The sequence below is a fragment of the Peromyscus eremicus genome, chromosome 13 (genome assembly GCF_949786415.1).
Source record: "Peromyscus eremicus chromosome 13, PerEre_H2_v1, whole genome shotgun sequence".
Lineage (NCBI taxonomy): Eukaryota > Metazoa > Chordata > Mammalia > Rodentia > Cricetidae > Peromyscus > Peromyscus eremicus.
The window spans coordinates 34,068,418-34,074,795 of record NC_081429.1 but is presented as its reverse complement, the minus strand read 5'-3'; positions in this window follow the sequence as shown (position 1 = coordinate 34,074,795).

The window sequence follows — 6,378 nt, the reverse complement described above, 5'->3', positions numbered from 1 at the left end:
CTACCTGAGGCTCTCTTCCCATCCTCCTTTATCCCCACTTAGTCCATACTCTGGTGAATCCAAGAGGCTAAATTGATGTGCCCACTCAGAATCCACCACCTTCTAGAGCAGTGGTTTTCAACCTTCCTAATGATGCGACCCTTTAACACAGTTCTTCATGTCATGGTGACCCTCAACCATGAAATTATTTTGTTGCAACTTCATAACTGTAATTTTCTATTGTTATGAATAATAATGTAAATATCTGTTATGCAGGATATTTGACATGTAACCCGTGAAAGGATCATTGAACTCCCAAAGAGATCTTGACTCACAAGTTGAGAAACACTATTCTTAGACTTCCTACTTTTTTGTAGCACTCTTGAGGGTTTCCTCCCCTGCTCCAACATCCTGAGGCTAACCACGCCCTAGTCGGTGTCCCTAAGTTTCAGGGAAGCTGTTTTTAGGGTGTTTGGGTAGAGCTTGCAGAATGTGTGAGCTGCGTGTGCAAGGCTTCTCAGGGAACAGTCAGAGCCTGAGAGGAAAAGAACAAAGAGGTTGTGTCCCAGGCCAAGAGAGAGGCTCACTTTCTCCATTGCTATTGACAACTTGGAGAAGTCAGTATTTAACTCAAGACCTGCCTTCCTGGCCACTATAAAGGGAAATTTGCCAAGGGACAGCACGACTACCAGCAGCTTGTTAGGCTGATTTACAATATAAGTGTTCATCTTATACCCTATATGCATGTTGCTAGGTGGATGTGGGAAGCACATAGGCTGCTTCTCTGTAAGAGTATCCCTGGACCAGTCCTCTGTATGCCTCAATCTCCTTCCTTGGCAAGCTCCCTGAGTATATGAATCTCATGTGTTGATCATCTGCTTGCCTCACTGAGGAATCGTTTAGGCATCTTTGGTTCTGTGGACTCCAAAGGGCAAGGTGGTGGTTGCATCCTCAAAAGTGTCTGTAGGGGAAAGGAAGGAAGCACGTGACTGATCTAATTACCTGAGTTCTAGTAGCATGGATGAGATGGCATTGTAGGACCTGCAGCTGGAGGTAGGGAGCAATCCAAGCTCCTGCTGACACAAGTTAATTTCTTGTTTCATTCAGCATGAAGAAGCCACTGCAGTGCTTCCTACTGGTGAGGCTCAGTGGCTAAAGTAACTCCCCTGATCCATGATAGGCTAGGTATCCTACCTGCCCAGGTCCCCATCTGTAAAATGGGGTTAATAATACCATGTGGGGTAGTGAGAGGATACATGGGATAATATATGCAAAAGCTCTTTTACTTTTTCAGAAGAAAGACACTATCTAGACCTAAGGTATTATTATCATTCATTTGAACTTCGGAATAGCATCATCCTGTCATTTTTGATCCCGTAATTACAATACATCAGGTAAGCACAGATTTTAAAATCAAGGGAGCACCGTACAACGCACGGAGACATGGAAACTTTGTCACAAGAGAACAGCCTTGACAACTTCCAGAGTGCCTGGAGTTGCATCCATTTCCATATTAATGCATGCCGCATACATTGCTGAGGAGGAAGCTCCTGATGTTTGCATAGCCTGCACCTCACATTTGACAGCTACTCAGAAATGGCAGGGGTGGGCTTTGTGTTGTCAGTGGGTCCCCGTTGCCAATGAATACTCTCTTTATTAAGACAGGGGAGTGATAGTGAGTTCTGTCTGAAGCCACAGACCCCCCTAATCCACTTGAGACAATCCGAAGTCTCTGATTTTAAAGCAAAACTGGAAATTGAAGGAAACACAATCCTTTCATATATATATACATGAAGTCTATCTCAGAACTTTTGAATATGGCCATTTTCAGAAGTTCTCAGTATTGTATTCCAGTATCCTACATGTCAGGTTTTAATCTAAACTGTTTGTCTGCCTTTATCCACCCTTCAAGGTCCCATCAAATCAGTGGCAATCAGAAGACCTCGGCTTTATTTTAATACAGTATGACTTTACACACATTTTGGGCCTCAGTTTCTCCTGTCTATGCCATGTGAAGGTGCAACAGAAACCCTGTATTCCTCTGTTTAGTCAAGGACAGTGGGTAGATTATGACATGTGGATTGAGCGAGAGCTGCAAGGATCGGAAGAAATGTCCGTTCCTGACTTCTTTTGCACAACAGTACATTCTGAGTGCCCAGGGTTATTTTTGGAATCACCATCCATTTAAGAAATGATACTGGAAAAAGTTCCAGTTATTTTTCTCCCTGGTGGAACCCCTGGAGTGTTATGTAGCTTTAATTAGCAGTGAGATGCTGTTGCTTTGGATGAAGACCAAGGTAAAGCCCTTTGGGTACCTTTTTTGGCACTCACGGCAGAGACTGCGTGTTGACTCCATCCTGCTGCTCCTTAGCCATGGCGGAGATGCTGAACTGAAGGAATCATGGGCGCAATGGGGATGAGCCCTATAGAAATCAGATTTTTTTTTTTTACAAGAACTCTTGGCTGTGAGAGAACAGTACCACCCTGTTCTATGAATGGAGCCCATCATGCGACCACGGGTCCCTTTCATCTCTCTGTACTCTCAATTCCATGGGTCAGGGCCCCCTGCTCTTTAATGTAACTACCGGGTGAATAATGTTCACTCAGTACTTTCTCTTTCAGTTCCAGTGGTTTAGAGTATAAATGTTGCCTTTGGCCTGATTAATGGGAAAAAAGGTTACCAAATAGTGGACATTCTGGAGGTGTGTGTGTGTGTGTGTGTGTGTGTGTGTGTGTGTGTGTGTGTGTGTGTAGCAGAAATCATGGGGGTTTTATGCCTTAATTTTTCTACTCAATTTCCTGTTGGTTTAAAATTTAGCAATTTTATATTTTTTCAAAGGGGGGAAATAATGAGTCTGTTGATACTAATTTAATTTTTTTATTGATAATCCCTGAGGTATCTCTTGATTAGAAAATTGTCCCAGTAATAGAAATGACTCTTTGCTTCTACCCCATATGGGCAGATGAGGGTAAAAATAGCCCATTGGTATGATTTAGCTATCCTCTGCTGATTCAGGTGCAAGATCCATTAAACTCATTATGGGCAGACATGGTGGCAGGACCGTTTACAGACATTGTGTTTAATTCTCCCAGCTCTGTGCTACAACTTCAAGAGAGGGAAGAAAGATGAAATGAATTACTGCTATGACACAGCTGGGACTGGGAAACAGGCCATTGAGTTCCACATTCAAGACTCTATTGTGCACACTCTCTAGAGCAAACAGTAACTCCCTGGAGCATTTCCCACTTTAAGGAAACATTTGGACAGAAAGGAAGAAATAACCAAAGAGGCTTGAATCCCAAGTATAACCCAAATACATCCCAACAACATTAAGGCTGGTCTCTGACTATTGATAATTTTTCTAGAACAAATAGCCAACCTCATACATTGTTGTGAATACTGTAATCCTTTTATTAAAACTGACCTGTTCGATTTATTGATTTTTAATAAATGCGTACAGTCACCTGGCCTCTTAACAGCAAGGACTTCACCAGTGACAATGAAGTCCTTCACTCTTTTCTCTAATTCTTGTTTCCTAGATTCTTAGTAAGAGTTTATGCTTATGATTATTGCAAGATTATCCCGTTTTGTTCATCATTTGAATCGCTGTGAATATAGATAATATGTTTAATTTTTAATTATCTTTTTAACCTTTCCTGTGGTGACTTCTTGAAAAGTTTACTCTCTGAGAAAATTTTCATATAACCAGGAGAATAAAGGCAAATGCTGAATGATTCCATTGATATGTAGATTTTTTTTAAAAAAAGTCAAATACCCAGGAACAGCATGGGGTGGTGTCTAGCAGGATTCAGAAGCAGGAGAAATGAAGGTATGGACGGCAAAGGGTATGTAAGTCTAGAGACCCATGTGCGTTATGAGTTCTATAGTTAATACTCTACATTATTTTTGTTTACTTAGAAAAGCTGTGCACAAATTTAATGACAGATAGCATTTCGTGTGGTAAAATGCCCCAGAAGTTCCTAATAACACATCCTCATGCACATAGACTCCACAACACCTGCTCTGTTCCTCACCCATTCTCTTTTGTGTTCCCTCTCTCGGTTTCTCTCTGCATTTTTCTTCCTCGCCTTCCCTGAAACACTGTGCCATCTGTCCCTGCTTGCTTCCCATGCAGCCATTCCACTCACGTCCTCCACTCCCAATCCGTGATCCTGTGCTTCACGCGGACCCCCAGGGAAGTTTGGTGACTGCCATTAATCTCATAGGGAACGGGCCCTGGAATGTTAGTGAATAAAATTCTCTATCTCATTATATAGGTTAATAAGCTCCTAGAGCGTGTTCAGATACTATGAAATATTAACAGTGTGACCCAGAAGTTGGAGGCTGAGGGTGTCTTCCGCTGAGCGTATATTAGGAGCCCTTGCTGACTGAACATCAATCAGATATTAAAACAAAGAATTTGCAAATGAATAATAAAAACCAGCAGAAGAATATCTGATTTCAAAATGTCCGCTAGACAAATCAGGTTCTGGGAAGAACATTCATTACTACTTAAAGGAAAGCACATTTAAAACTAAATATGCATCTAAGTGTCTTATAAGTAAATAAATGGCAGAAATCATTTTGGAAATGAAGGCATAAATCATGAATCACATATTTAGTGACAAAGTCTCTTTAGTCTCCAGTATCTGGTGGATAGTGGGTGACAGGAATACCACATAGTTTTAATTTATTTTACTTTATTAAATTTGTGTGTGTGTGTGTGTGTGTGTGTGTGTGTGTGTGTGTGTGTGTGGGCACATACCCATGCCATGGCATATATGTGGAAGTCAGAGGACAACTCTGTGGAGTCTGTTTTCTCTTTCCTCCTGAACATGGGTTGTGGGAATTGAACTGAGGTCACAAGGCTTGTGTGGCAATCGGCTTTACACACTGAGCTCTCTCCCCACCCCAGTTTCCAGTTTCAACTGCGTAGAGTGTTGTGTCTTCCCTTGAGTTCAGATAAAGCAAGGATTCTGCTGTGCTTTCGAGAACAACAAAGATATGGAAATAAAACCAAAGCCTTTATGATAAAGGTTTGATTTTATGTGTTACTCGAATACAGACATAGATTTACGATTTACACCCCAAGTGTCGTGATTGACCTGAGCTGGTAAAAATGGAAACTAAAGCATTGAAACCATAGAAGGGTTCATTTCTTGGCTGGTCTGGGTTGTTTCTTTATTCTCTTTTGCATGTGCTAAGACACTTCAATGCTGCAAAGTTGCTATTTTAGGAGAAATAGCTCACTGGTTCAAGTAAGGCAAGACAGAGCCAGAAGTTTCTAGAAACAACCAAGCTTTTCAGCTTTCATCCACAAGTGTCACCTTGCCCAAGCATGTCCTCTGTGACTGGATGCCTTTCCTCTGTACACATTCCCTGAAGGAACTCCACAAAGGCCTTTGATGGGCAAAGCTTGCCAGGGGACTCTTCATCAGAAGCTACTAATCGTTCCATCTTCCCTGACTCTCTCACTTTGACGTTTGAAGGGAGAATTTGCAGATTTTTATGGCCATCCAGACGTGTCGCTCACATAGAAAAATCCTGAATTGTTCACATGCTACCAATTCTTTTTTTCCTATGAAGATTTTGGTAAAGGATTGAGCTCGAAGGTCCAGAGAATGTTTCATTAAAGAGTCAAGATGCGTGACAGGAGGTCACACTTGCGAAGTCACCGGATGCATTCAGCCAGGTCTGAGCTCGTGTTCCTGGTCCAGAGACTAGTGAGTGTGGCACTTTAGATGTCAAACATTGGACACCCCAGTTCCTGGACTGACTCAACATCTCTTTCCGTTCACTTTCCCAGCTTTCCTTGCAGCCATAGCTAGTCATTTGACACCATGCAATGCTACACAGAACTCCGAGTGGAAGGAAAGGTCTTTCTTACTAAAGGAAACCAATAAAACTTGCGCCTGCTCTTTGACCCTGCCTCAGATGTCGACTCGGTGCCCAGAGAGGCAGGAACCATCTAGGGGCCAAGAGGAAATTCTAAAGATCTAGCATCATTGAGCCAAGGAAGCAGCACCAGCAGCCACCTCCTTCCAGGGGCATGACGGGAAGATAATGAGATGAATCCCTGTCTAGCAGATCTATCATGTTATGGATTTAACAGGAAATATCCCCCACAGGCTCATGATGTGAATGCCTGGCCCCCAGATGGTAGTCTGTTTTGGAAAGTTTTAGAAGTTTAGAGGGTAGAGCCAAGCTGGAAGAAATGGGTCACTGGTGGGCAGGTCTTCAGGGTATATTCTTTCTGGATCTTTTCTGTATTGTTCTCTTATTCCTATCTACCGTGTATAAAGCTGTCCTTGACCACATACTGTCTTGTATGTACATACATGTATACATATGTGTATGGCATAAGCAGGTGTGTGCAGGTGAGCTCACCCATGTGTGCA